Here is a 22,256-nt window from a genome sequence, read left to right on the forward strand (position 1 = left end):
CACTAGAGCAGGTTACACCACTTTTCATGCTAATTTTACAGATTATTGGGTGACACGCTCCTCTGGGTGTTTCTGTTTGAGATAGGTGTGGCTGTCAGCCTTTGCTTTATAAAAGTATTGACGTAATGTCGTGCTGAATGCAATGGAGTCAACATGAATCCCAGCCTCTCACTGTGGTTGTGGGTGAATCGTCTTAATTTGGCTCTTAACTCAGAAACTACACACAATTAACTGCTGAAACAATGACTAACACTTTATTGAATGTAGCAACCAAAAATAAAACTCCTCAAGTTTTCATTGGAGAAAAGAAGGTTTAGGGGTGACTTGATAGAGGTGTACAAGATGATTAGAGGTTTAGATAGGGTTGACCATGAGAACCTTTTTCCACGTATGGAGTCAACTAATATGAGGGGGCATAGCTTTAAATTAAGGGGTGGTCGGTATAGGACAGATGTTAGGGGTAGATTCTTTACTCAGCGAGTAGTGAGTTCATGGAATGCCCTGCCAGTAGCAGTGGTGGACTCTCCCTCTTTATGGGCATTTAAGCAGGCATTGGATAGGCATATGGAGGATAGTGGGTTAGTGTAGGTTAGGGGCTTGGATCGGCATAACATCGAGGGCCAAAGGGCCTGTACTGCGCTGTATTCTTCTATGTAACCAAGTTCAACCTCACTCACAACTTGGCTATCACACAATTGATGGCAGAATTTAACTGAGTTTCCCCCACCAGTATCTGACTCTGGAAGTGTCCAGGGATTCAGTGCAACATTCTTCTTCCAAGTACAGCTGCGACATCATTCTGGTTGAATTCTGGTGGAGATTCCTCGCTTTCAAATCTGTGATGTGATGCTTCTTTAGATTCTAACACCACCTCCCCATACTTCTGGAGATCTCCGGTCTGTAGCTTACCTTCTTATCCTCGAGGTTTAGTAGTTTGTTTGATACAGCGTTTCCTGCAAAAAACCCCTTTACGTCAGGGCCTTCCTTCCACAGACAAACTTAATTGTCCTTTTATCATGAGCTTATTAAACACTTCGTTCATCTGTCCCAGGAAACATCTTGTTGTTTTGCGTCCTTCTTCCCAGGGATGGTTAACTACCAGAAATTAGGCCATTCAGCCCATTGAGTCTGCTCCACTATTCAATCGTGGCTGATACGTTTCTCAACCCAATTCTCTCTGTAACCCTTGATACTTAAGAATGATTGAGTCTGCTCCACCATTCAATGGGCTGAATGGCCTAATTTCTGCCTCCTGATGTAGCAGTTTCTCAGTGGCCCTTTTGTTTCTTGGTCCAGAAAGAGTTCCTGCTGATTCAGGGAGTTGGAAAGTTCTGCAGTTTACAGGACCACACCACATTCCACTCTGCCTCCTCCTGAGATACTGGCAATTCCCAAGATCCCTTGGTATCCCTGAAAACAATCGAGGTGTCTGGAAATCTCTGCTGCTACTCTGGAACAGAAGGATTATGGGGAGAAAATTCAGAAATCTGATGTGAAAAGGGACTATGGAGTTCTACTCCAGGATTCTCTCCAAGGTAAACTTACAGGTTGAGTCAGTAGTTGGGGAGGCAAATGCAATGATGGCATTTATTTTGATCAGACTTGAATATAAATGCAGGGATGTACTTCTGAGGCTCTGTAAGGCTCCGGTCAGCCCACAATTAGAGTACTGTATGTAGATTTGGGCCCCATATCTCAGGAAGGATGTACTGGCCCTAGAACATATTCAGAGGAGGTTCACAAGAATGGTCCAGGAATGAAATATTTAACATATGAAGAACATTAGAGGACTCTAGGTTTATACTTCATGGAGTTCAGAAGGATGAGAGGGGATCTAATTGAAACCTACAAAATAATGAACGGTGTGGATGTTGGGAAGGTGTTTCCATTGGTAGGACAGACTAGAACCTGAGGGCTCAGCCTTCGCGTCAAGGGAAGACCCTTTAGAACAGAGGGAAGAGAGGCTCCTTCAGCCAGAGTGTGGTGAGTCTATGGAATTCACTGCCACAAGGCTGCGGAGGCCAGATTACTGAATATATTTAAGACGGAGATAGATAGGTTCGTGAGGATCAAGGGTTAAGGGAGAGAATGGGGTTGAGAAACTTATCAGCCATAATTGAATGGCGAAGCAGACTCAATGGGCTGAATGGCCTAATTTCTGCTGCTATGGTCTTATGATATGCTGATGTGTGGAGGGATGAGAAGGGGGGAAAAAGAGATGAAGAGAGAAAGACAGTTAAGGTGAAGCTCGATAGAGATGAAGGAAATATAAGAATTGTATTATAAATGGCAGAACACATAGGAGCACTGGCATACAGAGAGATCTGGGCATATAGATCCGTGGAAGTGGTAATGCAGGTGGGCACGGTGGTCAAGAAAGCACACAGCACACTTCCTTGAGTGTAAGAGTTACGTTACAGCTGTTTATTATGGCCACATTCAGAATATAGTGTGTAGTTCTGGTCACGGTGCTACTGGAAGGATGTGGGTGCTCTGGTAGAGGGTACAGGCAAGGTTCACCAGGACATTGCCTAGTATGGAGGGCTCTCGTTATGAGCAGAGGAGGCATAAACCTGGATTATTTTCTTTGGAAAAACAGAGGCTGAGAGGAGACCTCGACAAAATCCTGAGATACACAGATTGGCTGGACAGGGGTGGCAGGGTAGCTCAGTGGTTCGCACTGATGCCTCACAGTGCCAGAGACCTGCGTTCGATTTTAGTCTCAGGCAACTATCTGTGTGGAGTTGGCACATTGTCCCTGCACCCCACCTCCCGTGTCTGTGTGGGCTTCCTCCGGGTGCTCGGGCTTCCTCCTACAATCCAAACTTGTATAGGTTAGGGTGGATTGGCGATGCTAAATTACCCATAGCGTCCAGGGAGAGGCAGGATAAGTTGGATTGTCTGTGTGTAAATTGCCCCAATGTTCAGGGATGTGAAAGTTCGGTGCATTAGTCAGGAGTAAATGTAGATAATGGGGGTCAGAAAACGAGTCTCTATGTGTTAATCTTTAGAGGGCCAGTGTTGTCTTGTTGGGCTAAATGGTCTGTTTCCACGCTGGAGGGATTCTATGATAGTCAGAGGTGTTTTTTTCCCTCCAAAGTAGAAAGTTCAACTAAAAGAGGTTCAAGGACTGTTTGGGGGGAAAGTGGTGGGGGTGGGGAATTAACACAGAGGGATGGTGGGTTTCTGGAACGCACTGCCAGTGGAGGTAATGGAAGCAGGCACCTTAACAACGTTTAAGGTGTATCTTGATAGACGCATGAAGGGGAGGTGAATAGAGGAACAGAAGCCACACATGGGCAATAAATAGCAGGTCTAAGTAAGAATTAAGAAGTAGCACAGGCTTGAGGGGGTCTGTGTGCCTAAAGCAAGTGAGAAGGGCCTGTGACTGTGCTGTATTGTATTGATACAGCTTTCCCCCACTATTTGAAAGTAGAGTGTTCCTTTCATAAGCCGAAATGGCCTAAAGCGAAGAAGCAATTACCATGAATTAATTTATATTATGCCTTTCTTTGTAAAAGCGACAATCCTCTTCGGATTTCTTTCGGTTTGTGAGAACAGGTATTAATGTAGGTCTTTTGTTAAAGTGAAGTAGTGTAAAGTGAACTTTCGAAAAGTGGGGGATATCTTTATGCTGATGGAGGGGAGATGGGGGAGCAATGAAGAGGGGTGGATGTAGGCTCAGGTGCAGAATAAACACTGAGACACCAATTGAGCAGCCCAGACTGGCTCTGTGCTGGAGACTCAATGGGATAGAGACAAATGTATCTATTTCAGGTATACCTGCAGTATGCTCCATCCAGGATAAAAAAAAAATGTCCTTCATCTGCTTCAGCATACAGGGCAGATGAGCAGTTTCTCCCCAATGTGGACCAGGAGGTGATGCGACTGAGTAAAGCCTTTCCTGTGCTGAATACAGGTGAATGGCCCGGTATATAAATGCTGATGAATATCGGGCAGGCGGGGAAGGGAAACCGTTCCTACACTCCCTGCATTTTCATGATTTCTCCATGGTGCAGGTGTCCTCGTATTTCTCCAGGTTCAACAATCAGTTGAAACTCGCTCACACTTACAGCATAGGTGTGGTGTTACTGGTGAACCCTCTGACAATTGGAGAACTCTGTAAAACATGTTCCAGTCACTACTCTTGTGTGTGGGTATGTAAGACTCTGTGAGTTTCCAGTCACACTGACATTTAAAACCTAACAAAGCAGACAGACCTTCTCCCCTTTGTTTTCAAGGCCATCTATATCCAAGTCCTGGTGAATCAAGCGATTGTCAGACTTCGATGTGATGTTTGGTCTGAGATTTCTGCCTCCAAATTCTTCTCTTGTAATATTCCTGTGGAAAGAGATTGCAAAGGTCATCGCTGTCAGTCCACAATAGAAAATCAGAACACACATTTCTAGTTTCTGTGGATCATTCTTTCCTCTCTTAATACCCAAGATCTTTGTGCTGATCTATACGTAAATGTATACAGCAGGGTAATGTGGTGGATTGCATACTCCAGGAAGAGTTCACTCAAGTTGCTGAATGGACATCTATCATGCGGTATTGACGTTCTTACTGAAGATATACAATATGCTGCAGTGCAATATTATGAGCCCAGAAACAACTGCAAATCAGGCTTTTAGAGCCATAAACATTCCATTAAATATGTCACATATACCCCAGACTTATCTGTCTTCTTTAACGCACGGTTGTCTTACATTTCCAGAAGACTCAGATTTAAGTTTTAAGTGTGACTTTTTGTAAAAGAAGCCGTCGTTTTGGACTCCTTCCATGCCATACTGACTCTATTACTGGAAATACATCCATACTACACCGGGATTCATGGATCAATGACGTGAGGTTTATCTTTACCCTCTTATAATTTTCTGTTGCATAAATGTTTTGACGAATGCCAACGCTTTTCACCAGTCATACAGTCAGAGACATAAAGCACAGAAACAGATCCTTCAATCTAACTTGTCCATGCCAATCGGATATCCAAAATTAGTCTAGTTCCATTTGCCATCACTTGGTCCATATCCCTCTAAACCCTTCCTTTGCATATAACCATCCAGATGCCTCCACCACTTCCTCCGCAGCTCATTCCATACACGCTTCACCCTCTGCAAAAAAAAGGTTGACTGCAAGGTCCCTTTTAAATTTTCCCCCTCTCGCCCTAAACCTATGCCCTCTAGTTCCGCACTCCCCCTATCCCAGTGAAAAGACCTTGTCTATTCACCCCATCCACACTCAAGTTTTTATAAACCTCTTTAAAAAACACACACTCAGCCTGCGATGCTCGAGGGAAAACAGCCCCATCTTATTCAGCCTCTCCTTGTGGTTCAAACCCTCCTACCCTGGCAACAGCCTTGTGACTCTTCTCTGAATCCTTTCAAGTTTCACAACATCCTGCCTATAGGAGGGAGACCAGGATTGCACACAATATTTCAGAAGAAGCCGACTGAAACTGACTTTTGCAGAGTCTGCTCCCTGCTTGTATTCATACTGCCTCCCGTTGTTGCAAGTGAACAGTGCTTCCCCCTTTCTCTCTCCCTCCCAGGATAAGGAATGGAAAGGGGGAGACATTGCTTCATTTCCAGATTTTGCCCAGAAGAGCCCCCCTATTGTCTGAATGCGCAAGTTGGACGGTGAGCTTCTGAAGCTACTGCTGCTCCTCTCTTTCTGAATGAAGGTTGAGCTTCACTCCAGACTGCAACTCCCTTTCTCTGTCCAAACATCTGTGAGCACAGCACATTTTTGTTGAAATAAGGCATATTTCCTGAATGTTACAATTAAAGGGGTGTCTTCCCCCCGATATTCCAAGGGATGGTAAGTCAGAGAAGGACCACGCCTTGTGTTGTGTGGCTCGTGTGACAGTTGCAACAGGATGTCCCAACTCCTATGCTCAATTCAAAGTTTGAGAGAAGATTTGTAGCTCGGGTGCTCATTGTTGTGGTTCTGTTCGCCGAGCTGGGAATTTTTGTTGCAGACGTTTCATCTCCTGTCTAGGTGATATCCTCAGTGCTTGGGAGCCTCTTGTGAAGCGCTTCTGTGATGTTTCCTCCAGCATTTATAGTGGTTTGTCTCTGCCGCTTCCGGTTGTCAGTTCCAACTGTCTGCTGCAGTGGCCGGTATATTGGGTCCAGGTCAATGTGTTTGTTGATAGAATCTGTGGATGAGTGCCATGCCAGAGAACAGCCAGGGAATTCCTAGAGGCATGGCCTCGAGGCATTTTTCCAGCACCACATTTTTCAACTCTGGATCTGGGACAAGGTGTGTGGTGTGGGGGGAGGGGAGGGGAAATAAGGAAACTGGTGAAATCTACATTGCTCCTATGTAGTTGGTGGGTCCCAAGGCAGAAGACAAGATGTTCTTCCTCCAAGCGTCAGGTAGCTAGAGCTTGGAGGGGAAGGCACCAGAGTACTTGCGTGTCCTTGACGGATTGGGAGGGGGAGTTAAAGCGTTCAGCCACAAGGCGGTGGGGTCGTTTCGTTTTGGCGTCCCAGAGCTGTTCCCTGAAATGTTCTGCAAGTTGGCGTCCAGTCTCCCTAATGTGGCAGAGACCACATCGAGAGCAAGGGACGTATAAATAAATCTTATAAACAAATTGTACAAATTTTAGCCTGCCAGGGTTATTTTCTTTAATTAAGTTAAAGAAAATTTTAATTAAATTGGGTGACTACATGAAACGGTTTGTTGGTCAGACTCAAATCATCATCCTCAAATGAGACAATGCCATTAATGTCAGTGAACTGCTTTTTTTTTAGAACCACAAGTTCTTGATTTATTTTCACAACTTATTGGTATTCACATCTGCACATTCAATGTCAAACTCTGACATCAGAAATGACATGACACCATTAATTTTTTTCTTACAGTAATTCAACAAACAAATTAATAACACACAGTGAACACCAACTCTCATTAATATGAAATTAAATTTGACCAAAAAAAAAGTAAAATCAAGATGAGAGATAACAAATGGGGGAAGGGCAGAAGGCAAGAAATGCAGCATCATAGAAGGTGCTCCTCCAGGGAGTGTATTTTACCAACTACAACTGCTCAATATAAACAAACACTCTGACATGATCCTCCGGTTTTAATGTAAACCATACAGTAGGTACCATTTAAATAAGTTAATAGATACAAGCCTTGAGCAAATCCAGCCTCCAGCCGGACCCCCCGCTTCTTGGAGCTCGGACCTTCCTCCAGCTCCGGGGGGTTGTTGAGCTCCTGGGCTCCGGCCGCCGCCGAAGAAGCCGGGGGCGCCGACTCTCTCTCTTCCACCGCCGACATTTTTAATTTGTTTTCTCGTTCACCCGATAACTGTCACCTCCCCCTTCCCGGGCCCCGGGAATTATACAAATATAAACAATAAACGCCACCGGGGGCTGTCTCCTTTTCTTCACAACTTTTGTTTGAAAAGTTCTGGCTTTCATTTGAAATGTATTTTAAAGGTATTTTCTGAGGTAAACGAAGCCTGTCTGCCCCCTCCCTCCGTCAGAAACCGCCCGCTGAGTCGATGAGAAAACCGCAGCCTCGCGCCGCCATCTTTGTTTTTCTTCTTCATTCCGTCTCCTCCTTCAGTGACGCGCGTCATTCGCGTCCCCTCCAATCAGAGCGCACCTTACTCCACCTGACCAATGGCGGCTGGCTTTGTGCGTCGTGTTGGTCCCACCCTCTGCAATATCTCTCTCCGATTAGTCGGTACCGACCACAAGCTTTGGGATTGGTGGAGAATTTCACAATCACGTCAGTGTATCCACCCTTTTCATTCCCGTTCATTCATTCAACAGCAGATGACCCAATTTACTGCAACGGGCTCTGGTGCTATAGCGGTAGTGTCACATATTCAGGGGGAAGATGTGATTTTTAACGTTATCAACCAATTCAACTCTGGCACCTCCGCATCCATTCATTCAATCGAAGAGGGCTCAATTTTGTGTAATGGGCTCTGAGGGTATAATATTTGTATCCCATGTTGAGAAGAAACCTCTCCCCATTCATTCACTAGAAGAGGACCTATTTGCTGCAGAGGTTTTTTATGGCGCAGTGGTAGTGTCCCTATCTTCGAGCCCTGAAATCCCACTGCTATGAGGATGCCGAACAACAAATGTTTTCGTCATAAGTCACATGACACCAGGTTATAGTCCAGCAGGTTTGTTTGGAGGGGATCTTACAGAAATATATTAAATTATGAAAGAAGTAGAAATAGGATGTTGCATTGGTAGGTGAGACTGGGATAAGAGCGCATGGCCTCAAGATTAGAGGAAGCAGGTTTAAAACTGAACTGAGCAGAAACTTCTTCACCCAGAGGGTTGTTAATCTATGGAATTCCTTGCCCAGGGAAGTATTTGACATTACTTCAGCAATCACTAGAAGCAGTAGATACGTTTTTGAAAAATAAAAGAATTAAGGGATATGGTGAAAACGCAGGTAAGTGCAGCATAGTCCACAAAAAGATTAGTCATGATCTTATTGAGTGGTGGAGCAGACTCGAAGGGCCGGAAGGCCGACTCTTGCTCTTAGTTCTTATGCTCTTATGTTGAAATCACAAGCTTTTGGAGTGTAGTCACTGCAGCAGATGAAGTCATGAAAAAACAAGTGCAGGAAAGAGAATTTAGATAAATGAAAGACGGTCAATTACTTACTCCCATTCCTATTTCTGATGATCTTACTACACAGCAAGTTGTGTTTACCAAACATTAATTTTATTTCCATTGTTTAAAATCAAATATTTAAGATGAACAGTTTGTTTTTCCTCACTTGGACACACTGTGACCCACAACACTGTGAATATCATAAACCCGCTCATGAGATATCATAGGAACAATTCATAAACTAGATTTGTCACTGAGATACTAGAAAGGAGAAAAATTCCCAACATGTGCAGGATGCTAACGAAAAGTTAGCAACCTGAAATAGTAACAGGAGCAAGTGAACAGTCCCAATCAGGAAACTCATATTCTGACATCCACTACAGTACCTTGCTTTCCTTTTCAGTTTAATGATCCATAATTGAATCTGACTCCAACACACTCTCTGGCAGGCAGTTCCAGAGGTCAAAGTATTTTCAATCATTAACGAAGTAAGTTTTGGATCCATCCCAAAGACATTGAACATAGAAAAATACAGCGCAGTACAGGCCCTTTGGCCCTCGATGTTGCGCCGATTCAAGCCCACCTAACCTACACTAGCCCACTATCCTCCATATGCCTATCCAATGCCCGTTTAAATGCCCATAAAGAGGGAGAGTCCACCACTGCTACTGGCAGGGCATTCCATGAACTCACGACTCGCTGAGTAAAGAGTCTACCCTGTCCTATACCTACCACCCCTTAATTTAAAGCTATGCCCCCTCGTAATAGCTGACTCCATACGTGGAAAAAGATTCTCATGGTTAACCCTATCTAAACCCCAATCATCTTCTACACCTCTATCAAGTCACTCCGAAACCTTCTTTTCTCCAATGAAAACAGCCCCAAGTGCCTCAGCCTTTCCTCATACGAACTTCCTACCATACCAGGCAACATCCTGGTAAACCTCCTTTGCACCCGTTCCAGTGCCTCCACATCCTTCCTGTAGTATGGCGACCAAAACTGCACACAATACTCCAGATGCGGCCGCTCCAGAGTCTTATACATCTGCAACATGACCTCAGGACTCCGGAACTCAATTCCTCTACCAATAAAAGCCAGTACGCCATATGCCTTCTTCACAGCACTATTTACCTGGATGGCAACTTTCAGAGATCTTTGTACATGGACACCTAGATCCCTCTGCTCATCCACACTACCAAGTATCCAACCATTAGCCCAGTACCCCATCTTCTTGTTACTCTTACCAAAGTGAATCACTTCACACTTACCTACATTGAACTCCATTTGCCACTTTTCTTCCCAGCTCTGCAGCTTATCGATATCCCGCTGTAACCTGCCACATCCTTCCTCACTGTCAACAACTCCACCGACTTTCGTATCATCCGCAAACTTGCTCACCCAACCTTCTAGCCCCTCCTCCAGGTCATTTATAAAAATGACAAACAGCAATGGTCCCAAAACAGATCCTTGCGGAACACCGCTAGTAACTGCACTCCAAGATGAACCTTTTCCATCAACTACTACCCTCTGTCTTCTTCCAGCCAGCCAATTCCTAATCCAAACCTCCAACTCACCCTCAATGCCATACCTCCGTATTTTTTGCAGTAGCCTAGCATGGGGAACCTTATCAAACACCTTACTAAAATCCATATACACCACATCTACCGCTTTAGCTTCGTCCACCTCCTTATTCACCTTCTCAAAGAATTCAATAAGGTTTGTGAGGCACGACCTACCCTTCATAAAACCATGCTGACTATCCTTGATCACATTATTCCTATCCAGATGTTCATAAATCCTATCCCTTACAATTCTCTCTAAGACTTTTGCCCACAACAGAAGTGAGACTCGCCGGCCTATAGTTACTAGGGTTATCCCTACTCCCCTTCTTGAACAAGGGAACCACATTTGCTATCCTCCAGTCTTCTGGCACTATTCCTGTAGACACTGAGGACATAAAAATCAAGGCCAATGGCTCTGCAATCTCCTCCCTTGCTTCCCAGAGAATCCTAGGATAAATGCCATCAGGCCCAGGGGACTTATCTATTTTCACCCTTTCCAGGATTTCCAACACCTCTTCCCTACATACCTCAAAGCCATTCATTCTAATTAATTGTGACTCAGTATTCACATCGGCAATAATGTCCTATTCCTGAGTGAATACTGACAAAAAGTATTCATTCAGTGTCTTCCCCAATCTCTTCAGCCTCCACACGCAACTTCCCACTACTATCCTTGACTGGACCTATTCCTACTCTAGTCATTCTTTTATTTAATCCTACCAACTAAGAACTTTTCATGTCCCCTCCTTGCTGCTTTTAGCTCTCTCTTCAGATCCTTCCTGGCTACCTTACAACTATCAATCGCCCCAATTGAACCTTCACACCTCATCTTTACATAGGCCGCCCTCTTCCCTTTAACAAGGGATTCCAATTCCTTATTAAACCACGGTTCCCTCACACGACCCTTTCCTCTCTGCCTGACAGGTACATACTTATCAAGAACACTCAATAGTTGCTCCTTGAACAAGCTCCACATATCAATTGCGCCCTTCCCTTGAAGCCTACTTTTCCAAGCCACGCATTCTAAGTCGTGCCTCACCATATCATAATTTCTCTGCCCTCAGCTATAACTCGTGCCCTGCAGTGCACACTTATCCCTCTCCATCACTAGAGTAAAAGTCACCGAATTGTGGTCACTGTCCCCAAAGTGCTCACCTACCTCCAATTCTAACACCTGGCCTGGTTCGTTACCCAGAACCAAATCCAGTATGGCCTCACCTCTTGTTGGCCTGTCTACATATTGTGTCAGGAAACCCTCCTGCGCACATTGGACAAACACCGACCCATCTAACGAACTCGAGCTATAGCTTTCCCAGTCAATATCTGGAAAGTTAAAGTCCCCCATAACAACCACCCTATTACTTTCACTCTTCTCCTGAATCAATCCTTTCTTCTACGTCTCTAGGACTATTAGGAGGCCTGTAGAAAACTCCTAACAGGGTGACCTCACCTTTCCTATTCCTAACCTCAGCCCAAACTACCTCAGATGGCGAGTCTTCATCCATCGTCCTTTCCACCGCTGTAATACTATCTTTGACAAGCAATGCCACACCTCCCCCTCTTTTACCCCCACCTCTGACCCTACTAAAACATTTAAACCCTGGAACCTGCAACAGCCAATCCTGTCCCTGTTCTACCCATGTCTCCGTAATAGCCACAACATCGAAATCCCAGGTACCAATCCATGCTGCAAGTTCACCTACCTTATTTCATATACTTCTTGCATTGAAGTATACACACTTCAAGCCACTTTCCTGTTTACAGGCACCCTCCTTTGAGATTGATGCCATGTTCCTAACCTCCCTACACTCCAGGTCCTGCACCCTAAAGCTACAGTCTAGGTTCCCATGCCCCTGTAGAATTAGTTTAAACCCCCCTGAAGAGCACTAGCAAACCTTCCCCCAAGGATACTGGTGCCCCTCAGGTTCAGGTGAAGACCATCCTGTTTATAGAGGTCCCACCTTCCCCAGAAAGAACCCCAGTTATCCAGATACCGGAATCCCTCCCTCCTGCACCATCCCTGTAGCCACGCATTTAACTGTTCTCTCTCCTTATTCCTCGACTCTCTATCACGTGGCACGGGTAACAAACCAGAGACAGCAACTCTGTTTGTTCTAACTCTGAGCTTCCAACCTAGCTCCCTGAAAGCCTGCCTAACATCCTCAACCCTCTTCCTACCTATGTCGTTTGTGCCAATGTGGACCACGACTTCGGGCTGCTCCCCCTCCCCCTTAAGGATCCGGAAAACACGATCAGAGACGTCACGTGCCCTTGCACCTGGGAGGCAACATACCAAACGTGAGTCTCTCTCGCCCCCACAGAACCGCCTATCTGTGCCCCGAACTATTGCTCTGCTCTTCTCCACCCTTCCCTTCTGAGCAACGGGGATAGGCTCCATGCCAGAGGCCTGAACCCCATTGCTTACCCCTGGTAAGTCGTCCCCCCCACAAGTATCCAAAATGGTATACTTGTTCTTGAGGGTAACGGCCGCAGGGGTCCCTGCACTGGCTGCTTCTTCCCAGTCCCCCTCACTGTCACCCATCTGTTTGCAATCTTTGGAGTTACTACTTCCCTTAATCTCCGATCTATGACCCCCTCTGCCTCCCGAATGATCCTAAGTTCATCCAACTCCAGCTCCAGTTCCCTAACATGGTCTTCGAGGAGCTGGAGATGGGTGCACTTCCTGCAAGAGTAATCAGCAGGGACGACCATGGCATCCCTCACCTCAAACATGTTGCAAGAGGAACATTGCACTGCCTTCACTGCCATCCCTCTAAAAGTAACCTTTTAAAAACAAACTAGGTCCAAGAATAGAACAAGCAAAATGCAGCACTTACCTACTTACCACAATTTAGTGCCTCGGGTTCCTCTCCTGCGTGCTTTTCTAGGGAAAGAAACCTACCCAGGTAAGCTTACGCTACACCAACTTCCAGATCCGCTTCGCGCTTTTTAAAAAAAAACTTTCAAATTTAAACCGTTAAACAAACGTCACCGAGCCTTCAAGCAGCCCCTGCCAAATAGCCCTTACCTGCTCCGCTGACACTTCTATAAGAGGTGTTGGCTGGACCCAGACACTTCAGCGGGCAGTGTTCATTTCTCATGTGTATTCTCTCCCCCACCCGCCTTAAACTAATCACCTGGGTTGTGAGTCGATTGTGCTGGCATTCTGGTGGCCCCAGGCAGTGTCTGTATCTGCTCTGCTGTTTCTCTCCATATTGTGATCCAGCGGCCATCTTGTGTGTCAAGTTGGCCAACTGATGGCTCAGTAGCCATCTTGTGTTTCTGTGTGCCTAGTAACACCCTGCCCTTCCCCACCTCTCCGCCACGCCCACTCTCTCTTCCCCACTCAATCTCTCTATCAACCCCACTCATTCTCTCTCTCTACCCCCACCCTCTGACTGCCATTTTCTCTCTCTCTCTGTCCCCCATCCTTTTGGTCTCTATTCTTCCCAGCCCCCACCACACCCGTCCTTTCTCAAGCCTCGAACCATCTTTGACCGCTGTATCAAGCCCTTCAAAGAACAGAGAGAGAGAGAGAGAGAGAGAGAGATAAGGGATAGTAATGACTCTACCTGGGAGTTGGGAGGGGTGATAAATGGCTGATCTTCAAAATTGAGAATACCTAAAATGATTTTTGCAAGGTTTGTAGCTCAGGTTGAGGTTTAGGGTGTAGGTTTGCTCGCTGGGCTGTAGGTTTGATATCCAGATGTTTCATCACCTGGCTAGGTAACATCATCAGTGGCGACCTCCAAGTGAAGCGAAGCTGTGTCTCCTGCTTTCTATTTATATCTTTCTCCTGGATGGGGTTCCTGGGGTATGTGGTGATGTCATTTCCCGTTCGTTTTCTGAGGGGTTGATAGATGGCATGTAGATCTATGTGTTTGTTTATGGTGTTGTGCTTGGAGTGCCAGGCCTCGTAGCCCTCCACATGGATGAAAAAAAACATCATTTCGACTGGGACAACACATCTATCCTGGGGCAGGCTAAGCAAAGACTTGCCAGAGAATTCCTAGAGGCCTGGCACTCCAACCTCAACGCCATAACCAAACACATAGACTGAGATACCATCTATCAGCCTCTCAGAAAACGAACAGGAAATGACATCACCACAAACCCCAGGAACCCCATCCAGGAGAAATAAATAAATAGAAAGCAGGAGACAACAGCTTCGCTTCACTTGGCGTCGCCACTGAAGATGTTACCTAGCCAGGTGATGAAACGTCTGGATATCAAACCTACACCCTAAACCTAAAATGATATCTTCAGAAACATCGTTAAAGCCAGAAAGCGTGTTCAAGTTTTTTAAAAGAGCTGCTGAAATCTGTCTGATTCTTTCACTGAAGTAAACGCAGTCAGGCCACCGCTCAGGACAGGCTGGAAGGGGTGAATGGGCGAAAATGAGCACTGCAGATGCAGGAGATTAGAGTCAAGATTAAGTGGTGCTGGAAAAGCACAGCCGGTCAAGCAGCATTCGAGGCTTTTGCCTGAAACATCGATTTTCCTGCTCCTTGGATGCTGCCTGACCTGCTGTGATTTCCAACACCACTCTGATCTTGACTGTAAGGGGTGAATGGCCTAGTCCTAGTCTTGTGAAGTTGGTTCAAACTATCTAGAAATAGCGTCACAGAGCACAGAAACATACCCTTCGGTCTATGCCGACCAGATATCCTAAATTAATCTAGTCACCCATTTGCCAGCATTTGGCCCCTTATCCCTCTGAATCTGTCCTATTCATATCCCCATCCAGATGCATTTTAAATATTATCATTGTACTGGCCTCCACCACTTCCTCTGGCTGACCCCCACCAGCGTTCTGTGCAAAAAGGTTGCCCCTCAGAAATCTTTCCCCTCTCACCCTAAACCCATGCCCTCCAGTTCTGGACTCGCGCAACGTGGGGAAAAGACATACAAAAGTTGAGCAGCCAGACAGAATGCAAAAACAATACAATGTCGAATCACAGGGAAAAACAAATTGTAGCTCGACCCCTTTTTTGTCGTATTGGCATTTGGACTCTTAAAATCTGACAGGAACACCAGCATCCCTAGTGAGCATACTGCGCATGTTTCCCGGTGTCAGTAACGCAGTGCACATGCTAAACACTGGGCATGCTCATCGCTTTCCGCAAAAAATGGCGCGCAACCTTCCTTTGATGGTCCAATAGGGAACCATGGAGGACCAAAACAAAACTGGTCCTCCTGCCAATCAGAGCCACCCCATTGTCTGAATGCGGATGTTGGACCATGAATTTCTGAAGCTGCTACTCCTGCTCCTCTTTCTGAATCAACATTGAGCTTCACCCAGACTGCAAATTCTTTCCTCTGTCTAAGATCTGTGAGTACAGCACTCTCTTTTCTCGCCCCCTTTGCCATTTCTATTTCTTTCCGGAGTTCAATTGTTGACTTACAGCAACTGAAAGGAAAGGGATTGAACCCAGGGAGGGGACGGACTATGGAAAAGTGATCGAGGTCTTTGTCTCAATTGGCAAAATAGACAGACAGGAGGCTGGAAGGGCACAGCAAATCAGGCAGCATCACGAGGTGTAGAAGTCGATATTTCGGGTGTAACCCTTCGTCAGGACTGGGGATGGGTACCAGGACCGGGGGCTAAAGTGGGGATAGGTGAAGAATCGGTCAGATTAATCATTGGGTGGAAGAAATCAGGTTGGTGGCAGGAAGGAGTGGTAGTGAGGGGCATGGGGCTGAGAAGGGAGTCGGGTGATGGAAAGGGAGGTTATTTGAAATTGCAGTACTCGATGTTGGGTCCTGCAGGCTGTAGTCTGCCCGGGCGGAAGATGGGGTGTTGTTCCCTAATTTGCGGTTTGGTTCGTTGTGGCAATAGAGGAAGCCTATGATGTTCTTGTCAGAAAGGGAGTGGGAAGGGGAATTAAAATCGATGGTGACTGGGAGGTCTGGTCAGCCTCTGCGGACCCAGCTGTGATGCTCGCCAATCCGTTCCCCAAGTTTATGCTCAGTCTCCCGGAAGTCGAGAAGACCACAATTTACAAACACGTGGCAAATGCAGTATCTCAATGTGAAGTTATAGTCTTTGCTATTAAACAAAAAAGCAGGAAGGAGATGTATTGTTTAAATGGTGATACTTTGGGATGTGGAGAAAGTGAGAACTGCAGATGTTGGAGATTAGAGTCAAAGTGTGGTGCTGAAAAAGGTGGTAAGTCAGGCAGCATCTGAGGACCAGGAGAGTCGACATTTCGGTCCCGAGCACTTCATCAGGAATGATGTGTGGATGGACAAAGGGTCTGATTCGGTTCTATATAACTCTAATCATCTTCAGTGAGAGCAGAAGTGTGATTGTGAAGGCTGGAGTTTCAGAGCAGCTTTCAAAGATGCTTTGCCCTTAATAGACCTTTGTAAGGGCCATGGATAGAGGGGAAACCCTAAGGTCTTTTCCCCAGGGTATGGCAGTCCAAAACTAGAAGGCATATGTTTGAGGTGAGAGTGGAATGATTTAAGAGATTGGAGTGGCAACCACTTCAGAGGGTGGTGCATGTATGGAACGAACTGCCAGAGGAAGTGGTAGAGGCTGGCACAATTACAACATTTAAAAGGCATGTGGATGTCTGTCTGTTCTCAGCTCTGCTGGATGTCTGTTGAAGCTCTGAACCCCCCCCTTCTACACCTTCTGGGTTAAACAAACATTCAGTCAATCAAGCCTCAATCCACAATCTCCCAGCCAGTCAACAATCCAGGCACAGTGTAGTCACAGCAGGGAATCAGCTGCCCTGAGTGCGGGAAGGCCTTTATCCAGGCCTCTGCCCTGCTGAGACACCGGTGGGTCCACACGGGGGAAGAGGCCCTTCAACTGCCCAGAGTGCAGAAAGACATTCCGTGAATCCTCCAACCTGTTGAGGCACCAACGGGTCCACACAGGGGAAGAGGCCCTTCAGCTGCCCAGAGTGCGGGTAGGCCTTTACCCAGGCTTCCTTCTTGCTGATCCACCAGTGCGTCCACACGGGGGAAGAGGCCGTTCCCCTACACAGTGTGGGGGTAGGCCTTTTTCCAGGCCTCTGCCCTGCTGAGGCACCGTGAGTCCACGCAGGGGAGAGGCCTTCAACTGCTCCTCCCACCTGCGGAGCCACCAGCGGGATCATGTGGCATTGCAGGGGATTGAAAGAATGACGGCCGAGTGCCTTTATTAACTGGACTATCAACCCAGTTCCAGTGGCTCCCGAGTTCGATTCCCACCGCGACAGATGGTGGAATTCGAATTTGGTCAGAAATCTGGAGTTCAGAATCTAACGGTGAAACCATTGTCGGTGGGGTGGGGGTGGAAGAAAACCCCCATCTGATTCACTCAGTTCTTTTTTAGGGAAGACTTGAGCAGTTATTAGAGCAGTCGTCCCAGCTGCATCCTTTACCTGGTCTGGCCTACACGTGACTCCAGCCCCACAACAGTCTGGTGGACTCAACGCTGCTCATCCAACTTGATTGGAATACAGGTTGAAATTGCTGAGTGAGGCAATACTTCCTCCAGGTTAAGGATATACCAAGGATCCAGTTACAAAGGGACGACTCAGTGGTGACCAATAATGAAGAAAGTGAGGGGTTGCACTTTGACCTTGAGCGATTTTTAAAAAATTGCTACTTTTTCTACGCCTTTCTGCTGGGAGATTCTGAAGCTGTAACAAAGTTGGGTCACAATAAAGATTACCTGAACTTCACACTGAGCTCAGACTCTCACTGAGAGCTTTAAACTGCAACAGGTTTTTGTTTTAAAACTGCTCATTTTACATGTGAAAGTGAGAACTGCTGATGCTGGAGATCAGAGTCAAGATGAGAGTGGTGCTGGCAAAGCACTGCAGGTCAGGCAGCATGCGAGGACCAGGGAAATTGACATTTCGGGCAAAAGTCCTTCCTCAGGTTTTTGCCAGAAACGTTGATGTTCCTGCTCCTCAGATGCTGCCTGACCTGCTGTGCTCATTTCTGACAGTCTCCTGTACTATGTTTCCAATGTTGTGTATTGGTTGCAGCAGTGAATGAGTAGCAAGCACTGTTAGAAATTGTAAAATTTTCAGGAGTGCAATGTCATCAGCATTGTAGTTTCCTGGCAGCACTGAGAAGTGTGTGCTTGGTTCACTAGACATGATGTGGAGGTGCCGGTGTTGGACTGGGGTGGATAAAGTTAAAACTCAACACCAGGTTATCGTCCAACTGGCTTATTTGGAAGCACGAGCTTCTTCATTGGGTGTTTGTGGAACAGAATCATAAGACACAACCACCTGATGAAAGAGCAGTGCTCCAAATGCTAGTGCTTACAAATGAGCCTGTTAGAGTATCACCTCGTATTGTGTGAAATTTAACTTCGCACACCCCAGTCCAACAGCGGCATCTCCAAATCAGGTACATAGTTCTTTGAAAGTTGCATCATTGGGACACAGGGTAGTGAAAGAGGCCAGTCAGGAGCCCTGGAGGACCGGAAGGTGACTGGTCCTCCTGCCAATCAGAGCCTTCCTATTGCCTGAATGCAGACGTTGGAACATGAGCTTCGGAAGCTGCTGCTGCTCTCTCTGAATGAAGATTGAGTTTGCTCCAGACTGTAACCTCCTTCCTCTGTCAACCATCTGAGTGTATGGTACTCTCTTCACAACTCCTTTTCCATGTTTTTCATTCTGGGCTTCAATTTACGACTTGCAGCAACCGAAAGGAAAGGGAATGAATTCACGGAGCGGACAGAATCAGGAAAAGTTTGTTTATAAACAGAGTGTTTCACGTGTGGAGTGAATGTAAAGAGGAAGTGGTGGATGCACATTCAGATGCAACATTTAAAAGACATTTGGATAAGTATATGAAGAGGCACGGTGCGGAGGGATATGGGCCAAACACTGGCAAGTGGCACTAGTTTAGTTTGAGAACGTAGACAGCATGGAATAGTTGGACTGAAGGGTCCGTTTCTGTGCTGTCTAATGTAACTGTTCTGTCGTGGTCTTAAAACCATTTTCTTGCCTTCCACCTTCAACGTGGATACTGTACCTGCATCCAACACATAAACCATTCAAAATAAAAAAAAAACCTCCTGCGCACAAAGAAATCCACACTTTATTGGTCAAAAATCAGATGAACTCAGCCTTGAATATATTCAATGACCCCCTAACTGCAGGAAGACATCCCCACTTCTAATCTCAGTTCAGCTTGTTAATATACCACTTGCCTTGCTGCACCTGTCTGACAACAGGCATTAACTGATGTAGAAGGATGCTGCTAATCAAAGCACTGATCACAGGATGGTCTGGTGTCAGCTCAGATTTCAGGCCCTGATTTCTGTCCTGTGTTGATCCTCCTGTTCCCACAGACTGTTCTCAGCTCTGCTGGATTTCTGTTAAAGCTTTGACCCCGCCTTTTATAACTTCTGGAACGATAAAACATTCAATCAAGACCCAACCCACAATCTCCCAGCCTGTCAACCATCCTGATACAAGGTGCAGTCATAGCAGGGAATCAAACAAGAAAAACTGAAACAAAAATCATAAATAGGCGCACGTGCTTAATGTTTGTTCATGAGGAAGTAAACCAGGAATAGGGGTCTCCCAGGAATCTTACAGTGCCCTACTTGAGGAATTCTGTCACCCTTACATCTATTAGTACCCAGCTATGAATTACAACAACATTTACACCAACAGGAATAAAGCATCTGTTATCAAATAGACAGAGATATACAGCACGGACATGGACTTTTTCTCTATCTCATGCACACATGATAGATCATCCATGGGGGGAGTTTGTCTTTGTAGCATGATGTTTGCAAATACATTCTACTTTGCTCAAAGACTGCACAATCTGCAGGCAGTCAATACATGTAATATATTGTAAATTCCACTTTGAAAATAGATAGTGGGCCCACTGCTTTTTGGATGTGAGCATAAGTGGTATCATAAGTAAGTTTGCTGATGACACCAAAATTGGAGGTGTAGTGGACAACGAAGGAGGTTACCTCAGATTACAATGGGATCTTGATCAGATGGGCCAATGGGCTGAGAAGTGGCAAGTGGAATCTAATTTAGGTAAATGTGAGGTGCTGCATCTTGGGAAAGCAAATCTTAGAAGGACTTGTACACTTAATGGTAAGGTCCAAGGGAGTGTTGCTGAACAAAGAGACCTTGGAGTGCAGGTTCACAGTTCTATGAAAGTGGAGTCGCAGGTCAATAGGATAGTGCAGATGGCATTTGGTATGCTTTCCTTTATTGGTCAGAGTATTGAGTACAGGAGTTGGGAGGTCATGTTACAGCTGTACAGTTGGAATATTGCATGCAATTCTGGTTTCCTTCCTATCAGAAAGCCCTATGCAATGTTTGTTTTTGTTTAGTGGGCGGCACGGTGGCACAGTGGTTAGCACTGCTGCCTCACAGCTCCAGAGACCTGGGTTCAATTCCCGCCTCAGGCGACTGACTGTGTGGAGTTTGCACGTTCTCCCCGTGTCTGCGTGGGTTTCCTCCGGGTGCTCTGGTTTCCTCCCACAGTCCAAAGATGTGCAGGTCAGGTGAATTGGCAATGCTAAATTGCCCGTAGTGTTAGGTAAAGGGTAAATGTAGGGGGTATGGGTGGGTTGCGCTTCGGCGGGGCGGTGTGGACTTGTTGGACCGAAGGGTCTGCATCCACATTGTAAGTAATCTAATTAATGATTGCTGCAACCTATTCTAAAATATGAAAGACTTAACAATCCAGGTTTGTTCAATATACCAGTTCAGTGGCAGGGCACTGTAATGTTTTCCGATCAGTTCTGTGCCATATGATCTTATTGTCCACAATCACCTGATGAAGAAGCAGTGCTCCGAAGCTCGTGTTTCCAAATAAACTGTCGGACTTAGCCTGGTGTTGTGAGATTTTTAACTTTGTCCAGGTTCAGATAGTGCCCAGGGATGTGCAGGTTAGGTGCATTAGTCAGGGGTAAATGTTGAGCAATAGGGGAATTGTGTGGGTGGGTTACCTTTCGGAGGATCGGTGTGTAGTCTTTGGGCCAGTTGGCCTGCTCCCACACTGTGGGGAGTCTCTGAAGGGGAAGGGATTTTTGTAAACTGTGCAAGGCAATGCAGGCGTAGTGTGGGGGCCTGCTGTTGGCCTTGCCCCGCCCTTTGCTCCTCTCCCCTGTTGTGGAGTTGTCTAAAAAACAGCTACTCTTTCTCTGCCCTTTTTGCTGGGGGAGGGGTGGGGGATCTGAAGCTGTAACCATGTTGGGACACAAAATAAAAGGTAACCAGAACGTACTGCTGGGCTCAGGCTCTCATCGAAAGCTCCAAGCGGTTTTTGTTTTAAAGCTGCTCATTACTTGCAGCCTTCTGCACTAAGTTTCCAATGTTGTGTATTAGATGGAGCAGCTGGATGAGTAGCTGGTTTCGTTAGATACTATAAAGTTTTCAGGAGTGCATCGTTTCATCGGCAGTTTACTGGCAGCACTGGGAAGTATGGGCTGTGTTCACTAGAAACGAGGTGGAGGTGCTGCTGTTGGACTAGGTTGGACACGGTTTAAAAATCACAACACCAGGTTATAGTCCAACAGGTTTATTTGGAAGCACCAGCTTCCGGAGTGCTGCTCCTTCATCGGGTAACTGTGGAGCAGGATCATAAGACACAGAGTTAAGAGCAAAAGATCAGTATCATGCAACTGATGATATATTGACAAACGTAGATTGCTGTTAAATCTTTCATCTTTTAGAATGGGTTGCAGGTTTTAGTTCATTAATGTGTACATCGCAGTACTACTATTAAGTCATATTCTCAAGATCACTTTAAAAAACAGGTGACATCTCAGTCCAGACAATGCATGAAAGGTGTGAGAGTATCCCAATCTTAAATTGGACTGGTTCTATTTCCAAACTAGGAATTTATAAAATATTACATGGATTGACTACCTGCATATTGTGCGTTTTGTGCAAAATTGAATATATCTGCAAATATAATTCTGCAAATGCATCACATTGTTATATGTATGTGTGCAGCATGAGAGTGCGTGTAAGAGAGTATGTGCGCACATGCTTGGTAAAGTGAGTTTGATGGAGGAGAAGCCTGTGAAAGGGTGTGTGTGTTGGGGGGGGGAGTGTATGTGTGTATGTCTGAGAGAGAACATGTGTATAGATAAAAGGTGAGGGGTTGC

Source organism: Chiloscyllium plagiosum, unplaced genomic scaffold, assembly GCF_037043375.1.
Source record: "Chiloscyllium plagiosum isolate Xiang-an unplaced genomic scaffold, Cpla_swu_hap1 HiC_scaffold_27, whole genome shotgun sequence".
NCBI classification, from domain to species: domain Eukaryota; kingdom Metazoa; phylum Chordata; class Chondrichthyes; order Orectolobiformes; family Hemiscylliidae; genus Chiloscyllium; species Chiloscyllium plagiosum.